General features: G+C 35.5%; 1 protein-coding gene across 2 annotated transcripts in view; it reads left to right on the plus strand.

Annotated features, from left to right (window-relative positions):
• The window catches only part of LOC126748327 (uncharacterized), a 410,960-nt gene that overhangs the window by 378,222 nt on the left and 16,375 nt on the right, over positions 1–16,363 (plus strand). The gene's annotated exons all lie outside the window — the stretch shown is intronic.

Consider the following 16,363-nt stretch of genomic DNA (forward strand, 5'->3'; position numbering starts at 1 on the left):
TCGTTCTGATTGGACACTGTTCAATAGCATCGTATAACAACATGAGTCATATAATACATAAATGTATATTTACTGCATAATTTTAGGGGACAATTTTTATTGAATTCAAGGTATGTACCATGTCTAATCTAGTTCTTTATATAACTTTATTCCCAAATATTTGACTTCTTATGGAGACTTGTTCTAAAAAGCAGGTTTAAATTGAGTCGTCTTCTTTTTGTAAGTACCAATAATCCTAGTCGAATTGGCTCATTGTGCATTGCATCATGTCTTCACTATTCCCAATGTCAACGACAACACACATATTTTATTTTGGTCACCTGTCAGAGAACCTGCTCGAACCTGACAAACAATTAAATAACAGATGGCAACATATTTGTGAAGCGTTACAAGCTGACGTTTTGACGGGTATCCAAAGTGAATTATGCCTGGCGACGACTATGCCTTCGAACTTACCGAGAATAATAATTATATCGCTAACAGTGCTGTCCTGGTCCAGTACTGTAGTGAGCAAATGATGTGAATCATTAAAAGAGCCATTAAATTCCTGTAATAACACACATTTCACTAACATTTCTGCCACAATTCTCCTACTTTTAACACGATCATGGCCGATTACTAGTATAACAAATATTGTACCATTCCTAGAAAAGAAACATTAAAATATAAATTAATCTATACAAAGTTGCCCTTGGTTTCAATGTTTATTATTATGATAAAACGATACAAATAAAGGGTTTGTATTAGAAAAAAAAACAGATTTTTTTCAAATTAAGTGTTATTCTTCCTTTTGGACCACCCAAGTAGACTATCTATTTTTGATTTTCATTTAACGTAAATTGAAAACGACGTAAATGGAAAAGAGTGAGCAAATTAATGGGTTAGGAAAAATAAATCAATCCTATTGCTAAATGAACGTCGAAATGGGTCATTTAGCAAGAGGTTTCATTTATTGTTCCTAATCTGCGAATGTTTCTCTTCATATGCTCTACTCTTTAGTAACTTTTAAAATAGTTTAATATGCCAAATTATTGGCCGTTTTATATAGAAATACAAATACAAAAAGATTTTATTTGTCAGTTTTATAATCAAGTTACACTTTTGTCTTCACTTATTTTATTATGACAAATAGGAGTGTCTCTCAATTAAAACAACCGTTTGCCTGCACCATCAGTAAACTGTAGTACAAGTGAGACAATCCTTTTAAAGACCTTAAACAACTATTTACATTCCAGTTGCAATACATTTTAAATATTTATAAGCCAAAATTAAAAGAACCTATATTTGAATAGGAATGTAAAAACATTTTAAAAAAATCAAGAAAAACCACTAAGAAAAATATTAATAAAAAAAGGCATGCACACTCACGAAGTTATATACCCGCAATGGCCAATGGGGAATGAGGATACCAGCTTAGATAGGGAGGCAGCGCTGATGCGAGAAAGCGAGAAGGGGGACCGGCGCGGCATCAAAGAAATGCAGATGAACGGGCGAAACTAGTCGGAGACACGTAAAACTTTTTTTTGCAAGATACAAAAAAAAAACAAAATCAATTATTATTTTGACCCAAAAGTATTTTTAATTTGACTTGTTTAAAAAGCTTTGGAGAGGTAATTCCTTTCGTTCTTGAGAGAGACTGTTCCATATCTGAACAGCAACAAATTTAAAAGAACGCCTAAAAGCTGCTGATCTGTGGATAGGTACAATAAAATCGTTATTTCGAGTTGCATGAGATTGGGCAAATTCTTGAAGATGGTGTCTTAAATATGCCGGTTGTCCTCTTTTTATGACTCTGTATACAAACATGTGCATGTGCAGTAGTTTTCTATTATTCATATTAAGAATTTGATTAGCGTTACGATACGGTGTTATGTGATGTCTATAAGATATGATAATATGCCAATCTTATGCAGGAATTTTGAACTCTTTGAATAGCCTTTTTGCTGCTTACAGATAAGGAATCTCCATAAATTACGTCCCCATAATCGAACAAAGACAAAATCAGACTTTCGCAAAGTAGATATTTCTGTTTTGGGGTGAGAAATGTTTTTATTTTATAAAGCTGCCTTAATCCTGGATATGCAGCTTTAATTTTGTTTTTAACATGGGATTCGAAATCCATGGATTGGTCGAAAATTATATCCAAGTTTTTTGCTTCTGCTACTATTGGAATTTTTGTATCATTTATTTCAATAGAAATGGTATTTTTTATATTTTCCCTCAATAAATTATTTGCCGACATTATCAGAATTTTTGATTTAGTGGCACTCAACTTAAGGTTATGATTCTCTGCCCAAGCATTTAGGTTTAATAAATCTAAATTTAGTCTTTCTTGCACTGTATTTAAATTTTCGCAGCTCCCAGGTATGTATATTTGGAGGTCATCATCATATTGTTGTAATCTTGAGTACATTATTGTTTCCATATCTGACACATATATTCGGTGAAAAAAGCAGGGGTGAGAGTATCGATCCCTGGGGTACTTCTCGATTACAGAGCATAAATGTGGAGACTTTGTTTTCAGAAACCTGATTAACGACCACACAACTCTGTCGATTATGTAGATAATCCTTTAAAAAATTGATACCCTCAAGTGACAGACCAAAAAATTGTAATTTTGCTAATAATAATTCGTAATTTATGGTATCGAAAGCTTTACTGAAGTCCAGTAATGCTATACAAGTAGGACGATTTTGTTCCTCGTTAATTCTTATGTCGTTTAATATTTTTACTAAAGCCGTCGAAGTACTAAAATTTTTCCTAAATACAGATTGGCAAACCGGAATTATATTAAAAGATTCGGCAAAACTAAATATCTGATTATAAATATGTTTTTCAATGATCTTAGATATAGCTGGCAGTATACTTATTGGTCTTAAATCTGAAATTTCCTTTGGCTCTAACTGTTCGTTGTTAAAATTATTATTTTTATAATATTCGATAATGCCTTGGTTGGTTGTATCTGCTAAACTGCTAACACTCTGAAAGTAGTTTTGAATGTCATCGGGATTACATAAATCAATTGGGAGGTCAGCATATGTTTTTTTTTCGTTAACATAAGTTTTTCAGCAACGGTCCAAAATTCGTTGCCTTTTTTGTTAATTATTTGATTGAAAAATGTGTTTTTTTCACGAATTATTGCGTGTTTTGTATAATTTCTTAATTGTCGATAATATTGCAGATCTGGGTTTGATTTTGATTTTTGAAATTTTTTATGCGCACGGTCTATTAATTTTATTAAAAGTTTAATATTGTCGGTGATCCATGAGCAGAATGGCTTATTTTTCCTTATTTTAGTTTTAACAGGAATATGCTTGTGTAAGAGCATGGTTATGTTTTTATTAAAAAAAATGATTTTATCGTCTATATTTCTTAAATAATAAATACGTTCCCATGGAATGGCTAATCCATCCGTGATAAAATTGTTGTAGTTTAAATTATTGTAATCTCGAAACATTATATGTGGTTCTTGATTTCTAACGTTCTCATATTCAAAAATAGAAAAAATTAAATTATGATCGGATATTGTCTCTGAAATAGGGTTCGAATATGATTTTTTGGATATTAATTGTTTACTAGATATTATGAAATCAATAAGACTACCATTACCGGTATTTAAGTCTATTCTGGTAGATTCAACAATATTTTGTGTCAAATTAAAACTTTCCAAAATAAATCTTAATCTGTTACTATCCAAATTTATTTTCAAGAAGTCGATATTAAAATCGCCCACCAGAATATCACCACCCATCATAGTTTATAACCAAGGATTCAAGCATGCTTTCCAAATCATTTAAAAACGTTGGTATGCTCTTTGATGGAGAGCGATAAATTGAAACAAGTGCCAATGATTGTTTTTTAAATTTAAATGCTAGTCCAAGGCTCTCAAATGAGTCTGCTTCATGATTTATTTTGACAATATTAATGTTTTTTTTTTCAAATACAAAGCAATTCCTCCTCCGCGCCCCTGTCTATCCCGTCTTAAGAGTCGACATCCAGGCAAATTAAAGACATTTGTTTCTGTTTTGCCATCTAACCACGTCTCGGTAATAGTAAAAAATCAAAAGGACATTGAGATAGATAGTAAAAAAAATCTCCGAAACCTGTATTTAATGATCTTATGTTTAAATGGCCTACTATTAAATTATTCAAAGGGCCTCTGCTTTCAAAAAAAATGTTATAGTCATCCGACCTTCGCCGACTATACAAATCTCTAGCCATTACCGATCAATAGTTTCCCTATGTTCTCCTGTACAGGACCCCCAAGACGCCCACCTCGCACTGCACTGTCGCCACCACCCCAGATATAAAAAATACGAACTTCATGGTGCTAACCAAAAACATAAATTCACCTCCCATAAAGAATCCCTACAAATTTAGGCCTGTCTAAGGAACAAGCCGCTAAAAAATTATTATAATTTTTTTCTCTTTTTGATAGATTTTATATATGTCAAACGGCCGGTTTTTGGCCAGTTAGTTTATCTGTCTTATAAGGCAAGCCTACATTTCGTAAAAAAGTCAGCGAGTCAAAATGTATAGGACTGAAGTATTGGCACTATAAGTCATAGAACTATAAGTTTCGTTATATTATTTTAATGCACTCTACGATTATCTTCTCGATTTTATGTATTTATATCTGCATCTTTAAGAGCGGAAGAACAACAGTACTAAGTCCACAGTAATACCATTTATGTTCGCAGGAAAAGAAGTTCCTCTTCCCCAAGGGTTGTCCAGTACCGATCATTAAGGAGATGTCAAGGAAATCATAGAGAATCCCTTCTATCGCATTCAACTTTTTTGAATCCAAGGTGTGATTAAATATTTTCTAATTATAAAGTAACCATTTGTACACAACTCTAGCGACCGACGTAAAAATTTTGCAGAAAAATTAGCGAGTCAAAAACTTGCAAAGTCAAAAGTTAAATGGTATTTGTTTTATTTCATTATATGATTTTTAACTTCGGGATCTTCTACAGAATCTTTTAAATTTTATCTGAATCTTTAAAAACGGTGAAAACAACCGCCCATGTGGGGCTTGGGCTATCTTAGAGGGGTCCTTAGCTCGTCATCCAGTAAGGCAATTCTATGAAGCATACCAAAGGCTATGAAGCTATAGGAATGACTAATTATGGACTCATTGACCAGATGGCAGAGCAATCACAAAGAATATGTCCTATCGTCTTGTGACTCTTTCTCTAAATTATTGCGCTTAAATTTTAGGTATAAAGATCTCGATTTAGTTGATGGTGACCAGTTGGGATGTCCGTTATCTGGAGATTATTTTAACATGCCGCAGCTGATAGTATCGTTCTAGAACTCTTTAAGTCGCTAAGATATTTTGACTTTGACTGAAACATCTGTTAGGCCTACGAAGGGCTCTGAGGGTGATTGCTCATCAATATCAACGCGTCAACAAGTGCGCCCTCTTTAAGAGTTCGATAATTTGATTGGGAGAATTCTTAATGTCTTCTGTCTTAGATAAGACATTGTCGAAGATGACCTACCTGATTCTCTCTAGCGCCGCACATCTGCATAGGATGTGCTCAGCGGTCTCATTTTTCTCCATGCATAGTCTGCATTCGGCGATTTTCGCCAAACCAGTCCTCATGTGGTAACGCAATTTACCGGTATACAGTGACCGGTATACATTCCCATTAGGGCTTTTAGGTACTTCATGTTAAGTGCCCTTATGGTATCTGTTACCTTCCTTGTTGCATCCGGTATCCGGCGCTCTGCTTTATTACGCACCCGGTTTTTGATGCTTAACAAAGAAATGCGTGTGTGTTTTGCCGTATTATAGGCAATGCCTAATGCTGGTTCTGGACCTATTAATTGGATTTTGCTCCTTTTTTGGCTAGCTTGTCAGCCGTCTTATTTCCTATAAGCCCATCATGTTCCGGAATCCATGTTAGGGTAATTTTGTTTTCTTCCACAGGATCTTACTTATTACTAATTGAGTCTCATATCTACTTTTCTTATTATGTTCTTTCTACCTTTTCCATGAACTATATGTTAGAAAAAAGCATTAAAATATACATTTGGGATACATTTATGCTTAAAGCTTTTTCCAGGAGAAAATAGAAGCTGTGATACTCATGTACCCAATTTCAGTAAGAACGACAATGAATTCCTGGATTGAATAAGGCCAGTGTAATAAAATTAAAATGGGTCGAGTTGAATCTCTTCTAAGCCCCATGTAGGATCTTCAAACTATAAACTTAATTATTGAAAAAGGTTGAGAAAGAGATCGCAATCGACTGAAAATATTTTTTTAAGGGCGAATTACATTTTTTCAGAAGGTGGAAGAAAGAGGATCTTATTTTCATTTTATTTGTTTCTCAAGACGGCGCTTATATGCGATGTTGATATTTTTCCAAGGAAAAATAAAATGATGCTTACAATAAGTTTTTTTATATGGTGAGCTTTTCCATAATTTCCTTTGGTACCGGATCTGTAGTAATATGTTCGCGTATAGATGACGCAACAAAAATTCACACATGGAAGTATAAAACAATAAATAATAATGGACCAGATGTGATAAGAAGGATAAATTAAAAATTTTATATGTCAAGACGAAGTACATGAAAACATTATAAAGGTTAAGTGAAAACATCTTAATGTTTTTTATAGTATTTTTTTGTCGATTACAAAATGCTATTTCATGTGTTTGACTGTTTTTACTCGTCATAAAGCCGAATTCGATTTTTTTTAAATATTGTCAACATTTTTTTGTTTTTTAAATGTTTTTAGAAGTTTTGAAATAAGATTTGTTCAACTTGTCTTTTTTAATATTTAAAAAAAAATTATGGTGGCTTTACATTCATTTTATTTGGAAAAAGCAACTGTAAGAGGCTCACATTCCATAATCCGTAAGTCGGTATGTGCCGCGTAATGATAGCGGAATAGAAACAGGTCTGCTGTAGGCAACTTCAGCAAGATCTATTGAATACCTTGAAGAAGGATGACGTACGTGGCGGCAAAGATATTTCCAAGGCATTTGACAGAGCCGATCGCAGCATACAAGCTACCCGTCAAACGTGTGTGCTTACTGTGGAGTAGTGTCCACCGCAGTAAGCTCATTCATCTCCCCAAGATGAGAGGTCGTTATTACTCCTGGCTACTGTATTACTATGACATAATAATAATACTATCTACATCTTAAAGACTAGACTGTATTACAGAGTACATTAAATAAACTAAACTATTGGTATGTAAATAATTCAGGATAGAGCAAGGCTTGCTTCTATATTGGAATATTCAAAGGGCTTACTTTAACACACATGTATAGAATAATAGACATAACTGCTATATAACATACTAATGTAGCAGTTGTGTGTTCTAATGTTCTGTGTTTGGTATTATAAAGTAGGGTTCTCGGTTACGACCTGTAAACAGATTTATATGCCACTGGTGGTTTCTTGATTGGAATATCATTTAACGATATGATGATATGATGATGAATAGTTTTTTTATTCCTTGAAAAGATTAAAAAACTCGTTACGTTTTATTAAAACGTTTTATAAGTGAGTGTAATTTTTAATTATTATAATCCGCTAAGCGCTTTCGGTCTGTTAGACCATCTTCAAAGCTGCTCTATGAGAACAATGAAATGATTGTTGATTGATTATGAAATGACTTAATATAAATAAATTTAACAAAGTTACTTACTGGTGTCGGGAGACAGGGCTGTCGGTCAACCCCGAAAAGTCCGAGGTCATTCTCTTTACTAAGAGGCGGAATTTGACAGGCTTTAAAACTCCCATTATGTATCAGACTCGCCTAACTTTGAGACAGCAGGTCAAATACGTGGGAGTCATTTTAGACAGCAAGCTCACGTTTTAAACTCACGTAAAGCAGGCAGTAAATAAGGCAGCGGCCCTAATATGGCAATTACGGCGAACAATAGGTACAGGATAGGGTCTTAAACCCCACGTTCTCCAGTGGCTTTATACCGCAGTCATACGACCGAGGATCTCGTGGTATGGTGGCCAGCCGTATTGAAGGTCACCAACGCCCAAAAGCTGACCAGACTGCAAAGACTGGTCTGCTTGGGAATTACTGGAGCTATAAGAACAACACCTGCGGTACCACTAAATATTCTTCTTGGGCTACCGGACCTCCCAGTCTGCATTGAGAGGGAGGCCATGGCGGCGTATAAGAGGATGAGAGATAGCGCAGGGTTCACTTAGGACAAGGCATATGACGATTGCTCTCAGGATGTGTAAGAACATACCAATTCTGACATCCAGATGCACTACAGAAAGTGGCAAACTAAGGTTAAAGGAGTTTCAAGTCGAAATCCCAACAACGAAAGAATGGTCAACGAACCAAATTAAAGAGCCAAGTGGTTTCCAGGCCTGATACGCAGATAGATCATGGATGAAAAGCACAAATTCAGCCGGAGCCGGAGTGTACAGGATGGAAACAAACACAGGGGGAATCCTTCCCGCTAGGGAAACACACCACAGTTTTCCAAGCGGAGGTGTTTGCTATACTCGAAGTAGCGAACAAACGAGAGGCATTGAAAGGTAACGGGGGGATTTGCATCTACTCCGATAGTCAAGCTGCCCTCAAGGCGATTTAGAAACCCAGGGCCAGCTCAGCACTAGTCCAGGAATGCAGAGACGTATTGAAAAAGCTTGCAGTACACAGGAAAGTGAGACTGAGGTGGGTGCCAGGACACTAAGGTGTTGAGGGCAATGAGCGGGCCGACGAACTGGCAAGACAAGGTTCCGTTAACCCCTTCGTAGACCCCGAACCTTGTCTCGGTCTTAGCAAAAAACAAATCTCCCAGGCACTTAATAATTGGGCCTGGAAAAAAAAAACAAGGAAGAATTGGAGGACAGAAGGATGTAGACAGGCCAAGGAAATGATACCAGACCATGACGGCTCTAAAGCAAGGCGACTGCTAACAAAGACCTGACAAAGTATTAAAGACTTGGTGAGAATCCTGACCGGGCACAACAGTCTAAACAGGCATACTAATACAAACAGGCATCTACACCTTCTTGGTATAAGAGAAAGCTCACTCTGTCCGAATTGCGGTACAGGGGAGGAAACTTCATACCACATACTAGGTATCTGTAATAGGTGGAGTCGCCTGAGAAGGAAAATTTGTGGAGCAACGACACTCCAACGGGAAGATCTTAAAGATCTGGATTGGGACAACGTGCAAGCCTTTATTAAAAGGGCGGGCCGGGCCGACTTAGTGGAGACCGCGCATTGGGAGTGGAGGCGTAGGGGTGGGTGATTCTGGGGTTGGCAAAAAGGCACTGCTCAGGCCTACTTGCTGAGCTCTAGCTCCCCCACCCTTACTACTACTACTACTTGTCAAAGAGTATACAGAAATACATCACATAAAGAGGAAAGTAAAAAAAAATGGAGTCATGTACAAAGATTTAAATTAACGAAAAAAAAACGAAAAACGTAAGCACTTAACTGTCGAATTTGCATTGTTGAAGTCTAATTTTAAGTCTATACACTTAAGGCGTCGATTATTTTTCGAAAGAGTCCGATCCAGGTGAGGAATTTGCTGGAAAACGCTCATTTCGCAGCAAGGTGTTACTTAGTGAACCGTGTACTAGTTGCCACTTTTCTGGGTCCTAAATGTTGTTCTATGAGTCTGATCTATCTGATCGCTAACTCTTATCTGATAATTTCCTATCCGCTGATATTTATGGTGATATCTATTATACGATTTCTTAGATTATTAGATTCTTCAGAATTTTAATTTACTACTGTTCAAATCAATCCAGTTTTATGTTGTTGCTCTAAGACTATCTTATCGTCATACGTACATAAAGGCAGTACCCTTATATAGTCCTAAGACCCTATACTTATTGAATATTGGATAACATGTATAATACGCGAAATTTTCACTTGATATGACCCTCACAATGACCTAAGGCAGTTTGTGCCTCAGCTTCAGTAAAATGCCTTGTGACTCATTTATCTTTGTTGCTATATAATTATTTTTGTTGTGAGTAGTATATTATTTTACAGACTAGGTCAGTTTAAAAAAAATAGCATCTATTGTCTAGTAAGAAAATATATACAGGGTTTTCCAAAATAGGCCATAGTTATTTTGAAAACTGTATATGTCTTAGGAATAAATATTTACCTTACCTTAAACACAAAATGGTTTTTAATTTAACTCATTTTCATAAATATTCAATAGTTAACGAGATTCCTGTACAACCTTCCTTTTCCTGGCAACGAATAATTGATAAACCCTGTAGAGTATTTTTAATCATCAAAAGAATTGCCTTCGATTCTAAATCATTATATCCTTGTAGCCGTTGTCTTTCAAATCCTCTTAAGTACAAATGATGGCCTTAATAGGTGTACCATACCCTCATAAATATATTAACACATACACATTTTTTCATCATTCTTTTACGCCCTAACGGTGTAAACGATTAAAAGGCAATATTTAAAAAGCCGCCAGGCTTATATATTTTTCATAGAATGTTATTTATGGCACTCACACCTACTTCAGACTGAAATAATAACAGGGGAGTTAAAGAGAGAAGATAGCAAATTACAATAAAATACTTTTAAATTAAATAAATCATAGTCATAACAAGGCACTTTTGTCTTATAATTTATTAATGTTTCGTTTCCGTTCGTAACGAAGAACATAGCGTGAAAATAATAAATTGAACCGATAAAATACATATTAGGAGGTCTACTGTATTATTTTATAAGTATGTTGTAGTTATAAATTTCTTATACTCACTTGGCAATAAATAAACTAGAACTACATTTTAAATACAGGTGTACAAGTTGTTACAAGAATCTACGCTGATTTTTAATACGTACAAGCATGGTATGGAGGTATTACCATTAAACATTTTTATTTAAATCATGTTCTTTTTTAACTTTATTAAATTGATAAAGCCCAAGCAATCTGCTTGGAATTATCCTTTAGCACGCTATATAATCATGTAATTAAATAAATTTAATTGTCATTAAATATTTTCATATTAAACCTTAAATTGCTTGGCAATGTGTCAGCTTCTGTTATTTCTGATGCAAGATGAAAAAGCGGAGGCTGGAGGGATCCGAAGTTACCTTTGCCCTCAGGGCAAAAAAATTAAATGTTGACAATGTCATGTTTATTCTTTTAGTCACGTACAAAACAAAAAGTCACATATCTGTCAATTCAAATTACAGACCAATTACATGTCTCCATGTTAAAAAGGAATTAAATTCTTTCCTACGGAAAAAGGAAAAGTTTTCAAAAAAGACACATAAGCCACATTATACCTGCCTTAGATCCAGAAGCCTATATGATGAAATATATATGAAAAAAAAGATAATATTGTAAAAAATGAAAGTAGATACTTTACTTCCCTGCTGACTAGAAAATTACGTACCTAACTTACGAGTGTAGAATTTTGAATTCCGCACTTATTATAGGTTATACAGGCTGGAGAATCGATCATTATGCATACAGAGGGGCTTAAAGGCGAAATATAGTAAAGCGCGTGCGTGCATTTCGTGCGGTCTACTCGCCTGCTACGTCGTTGCTTTTGCTTCTTAGTACGGCCTTAAGGCTGAGACACAATCAACAATTTATGTTTTAAGACTTAAGTTTTAGGTTTTATATTTTATGTTTTATAAACGAACACGTTTCAGTTTTATAAACATAATTTTCGTTTTGAATTTTAAAAAGTCGATTTGTTGACCTTTGTAGTTTAGGTTTTAGAATTTCACCAATGAGAACATCGTCATTTGACATAAGACTTTTTGTAATTTTTTTCTTGGCGTAGTGTGCCATTTTCCATTACCTTAAACTGCTGAAATAAAGTATACACAAAATTATTTTCAAAACTATTTCAAAGAACTTATAACTAGCAATTAATGTTTTGACTAATTAAAAAGTTAAGGCTTATTAAAATGGCGGAGGAGCATGACTATTTCAGATAAAATTCGTTCTTTCTAATTTTTTTAATATTTCATGCCAAGAAGAATTAAATAATTCAGGAAGTAAAAATTCAGATCAATTATTAATCCAGTTAGTAAGAGAATAGAAGAGTAGATATAATAAAACTTTTGGGGTACTTTCTTTCTCTACCTTGAAGCCAAGATACCAAGGCATTTTCAATAGTTCTGTGGCATCTTGACAGTCTATAATTCAAAACCTTTTGTGGAGGGCTTAGGCTTTCATATGATATTTAGAGTCATTTTAAAAGCACTATCAGAAAAAAAAGTAGTATGGACAGTGGTCCGATTACCTCGTTATAGAGTTGTTCCTTCTGGAATGCTTAGCCTTCCTGAATTCAATGCTTCTTCTATCCAGGATCGGCTAACCAGCCCTGAGTCATTTCCTGATCCATATGCACCGACACTCACAACTGAGAAACGATATTTTAATTCGCATGCTGCCACCAGAACCACACTAAAGTTTTTTTGTAATTGTAGAATAATGTTCCAGAGTTTTAAGGAGCTTCAATGAAAATATGTTTTCCTTTAATTGCCGCCAAACAATTTAGAAGGTTCCAATTCTTCAAAAAACCTGAACTTATGGTTTTCCACTGTTCTTTTGTGTTAGGAGCTAAGACTTTTAACCTCAAAATATGGTTAATTATATGACATGTTTCTTTAATTATGTTTTTGGCAATGGTCACTCCAACTCTACATACTAATTCCACTGAATAAACTTGGTCTCCTGTATCCAGGTGTTACAGTTTATTTTCGTCAGATACATATAGAATAAGAAAATAAAATGAATCTAAAATGTTAGCGAAAGCATAGCTCGATTATAGAACTTTAAGAGGCAATTTCTATATTATTCTGGTGCTAAAAGTAATAAAATAATCAGTTATCATTTCAGTATTAATTCTATTTTTGATATTAATAATTTTCAACCCTCATGATGAAACTCAAATTATTAATCATAACATTAATTTTTTTTTAATTGTTTTGATTTCACTAATGTCAGAAGTCATATCCTAGCCAATAAGATCCCAGCTCATTCTCCTATATCCCTACTAAAACCATTTCTGGCGCGAAAATCTTTGACCTCTAGGAGTCTTGAAGAACAAGCCTTTGAAGAAGGTTGTTTCTCGGTATTTTTGCCGATTTTACTCCAATGAACAGTTGAAAACTCACCTTTTGGGTATTTTAATTTGTGGATACTAAATGCCATACTGCAATAGTGCAGGATTATAAGTGGTGTAGTTAAATTCTAACTTTTTCAGGGTTCTTTGTTTAAGTGTTCAGTTTTGTGTTCCCGAGAAAAGGCCAATTCCATTGGTAAGTCCAAATATTTTCATTTGGCATCTTGGTTTATGATAATCTACATATTACACATGTAATTTTATATAAGTAGACTCACGCATACCGTTAAGTTTAACCATCAATGCTTATATCTACTTACTCTATTGGCGATTCCTCAATCTGGGTATTCTTCCACTTTCAGGCTTTTTTTTTATCCCCCGGTATGGTCTTTATCCACTATTATGAGAGGTAGAAATCTCCACTCATCTACTCCAATAACGTCCACAACATCTACATTCACTGTTAAATCGATCCACCCAGGTCCCCCATCGCAATCATGCAGCCCTTTTGGAGCCAAGTTTGATCAATGTTTGTGACGTATAGTGAACCATGCAGTCAGTAAAACAACCTAACCAGTAAACCAAAGTCCTATCAACATTCATTAGCTTTACTGTAGTATATTAGACTAAGTACTAACCTCAAAATTACATTGTTATCACTCTCATTATTAGATTTTACTACCACACCGTTGTTTTGAATAGTTTCATAATAACTAGGTGCATATTAGTTATTTTATTGAAATAGACCGTATAGATCTTGTAAACTGGATAAATAGGCCTATTTCGAAAGTACTCACGCGAACTTTTAGCCCCAAACAACATAATATGAAATTTTAGTCTTGATATAGACACTATATTTAGGAAGGGCAACATAACTTGTTTTTAAAATAATAAGTTTGATTATTAACTTTTCTTTTAATATAGATTCACTTAAAACTGTCTGTTCTTCCTTGTGAGATTTTCTTTCAGGTTTATAGGTATAGTGCTTTTAACAATTTCCTGTTTTCTTGGTCATCGGGATTTTCTTATCCATCTGGGATAAAACAGGTGGCGCTTATATTTTATTGATCTCTTGTTGAATCCACGCCACTCTACCAAAGTGGTTAGTGCTAGTCGGCTTCCCTTTGAGAAGATCCCCTGAGCTGTCTCTATAGTCTATAGTAAGTCTCCCTCCTTCCATTGGTTCTCTTGTACCCATTTTCTAACCCTCACTTCCCATTCCTTTACTCTCCTTTTTCCTTCCTGTTATTACCCATCCCTCTATTCAAATTTCATTTAATCCAAGTATAATTAAAGCAAAATTAAAGTAATAAATTGTTTATTGATTAATTATAATTATATAATTCTTTGTTATTTTTTTTTTAATTTAACACAGGTACCTAAAATAGGTAATTCCTTCAGTGTAAATATAACTTTATTGTCAATAAATTACTTCAAAGTTATTGCCAACATCTGTTTAGGGCAAATGGGAACACGTGGGCTAGTCTTTTGAAGATAAGGCCTTGACAAATCTAAAAGCTCATTGAAAATTGGCAGCGACATTCTTGTGTATTTAAAAAAGACTTCTGTGTCATCCTTTATCTCTTGTAAAAGATTGTTGATATCTCCAAGATTTTCCCTTTGAGAATTGGTTGGATTTTTTTTTGCGGTAGAATAATAAGGCTAAAACTTAAGCCTTTATTATACATCTGACTTTGATAGAGGTAATTATATTACTTGCAATAAGATTTCAATAAAAATTAAATATAAACTCTGATAAAAGGAGAAAAATTTAATAACCATACAAAACTAAAATGAATACTCTTAAAAATAAACTTAATAAAAATTAATTCTTTAAATAAAAGGCATAAACAAATCTCTATCGTATATCTTGGGTAATCAATAATTTATTCTTTCTATCATAAAAGCCATTTTGTACTTTCAAAAAAGTTTTGGCACATTTAACAATTTTGTCTCGCAACTCCTCTAAGTGTGTTAGCCTACTAAATTCATGTTTTTTTTTTTTTTTTTTTTTTTTTTTTTTTTTGGGTCGGTGGAGAAATTCTTTATGAACACTGGTTACGCGGCGCCGCCCCCAGTAGTGTGGGACTCAGTGTCGAGTCTGTCTCTTCCTATACCCACTAAAACTCCACCGCTGGGTGGTGCCTTGTGGCTCCCTACACTGCGGTCTGCTAAGAAGCAGTCCTATTGTGTCCCATATGTTTAGTCCCATAGGTTCAATTCTGTAGCTTCAAGGAAGTCCAGGATTGTGCCCAGTGGTAGATTTCTTATACCCTCTGGTGCGGGTTTCTCTTCCCCCAGGAATGTTGCCCTGGTTTGATTAAATGCTTCACAGAAGCACAGTATGTGAAGAGTTGTTTCGTCCTCCTCATTGCATCCCCTACATAGCGAGGTAACTGATTTCTCTAGCGTATGCAGGTGTTTCCTGCTGGGTGTATGGCCTGTAAGTAGCCCTGCGACCTTTCGCAGTTGTTGTCTGGAGAGGCCCAGTATGTTCTCACCCTTCTTGAAGGGTGGGCTGCCTATAAGTTGTTTGGATTGTTCCATCTTTGGCAGCTGCTCCCAGTAGAATTTGTTCTGGTTTGTTAGCCAGTTGCCGATTTCCCTCTTCCAGGTCTTATCGCTGACATAACATGTTGGTTCAGGGCCTACCAGGCTGTTGCTGGCTCCCTGGGTTGCAAGTTGGTTAGCCCTTCTTGCAGCCTTATTGTTGCCCATATTCTCTGCTAGGATTATCTCTGGCCTATTTTGCGCTTCGGCGAGGTTCCTGAGATCCTCCCAGCAGCTTTGCACAGTCCTTGACTTAGTCTCGAACTGTTGTAGTGCAAGTGTCGCAGCCTGGTCTCCTGTGAAAATTGCGAAGGTTTTGCCTCTTGGCAGCCCTTCTCTCATCAGTTGGACACAGGTTTGAATTCCTATTATGCTTGCCTGTAAATTTGTTGTTTCGAGGCCCAGGTTTAGCATAAGTTGTCTGCCCTGTTGTTCGTCCTCCACCATGCCCACAGCTACCCCGATCTTGGATCGTTTGGTTGCCGTGTGCCATACTGAGTAACCTCTTTGCCTGAGCCTGTTCGCTTCTGCGTCCAGTGGTCCCCTTTTTTCTTTGATGATAAAAGGTTTGTCTAGGTATGTGACCTTGGTTCTGTCTGTTCTTAGGGCCAGGCGCCCAAGGTCCTGTATTTTGTCAAATAGGGCATTGTGCCCATCTTTCGATAGGATTGTTGCGCCATTTGACAGCAGTCTTTTCGCCCCCGTTATAGCTTCAGCCCGTACCACTAAGTGTAGCGGGCTTAGTCCTA

Source organism: Anthonomus grandis, chromosome 22 (genome assembly GCF_022605725.1).
Source record: "Anthonomus grandis grandis chromosome 22, icAntGran1.3, whole genome shotgun sequence".
NCBI classification, from domain to species: Eukaryota; Metazoa; Arthropoda; class Insecta; order Coleoptera; family Curculionidae; genus Anthonomus; species Anthonomus grandis.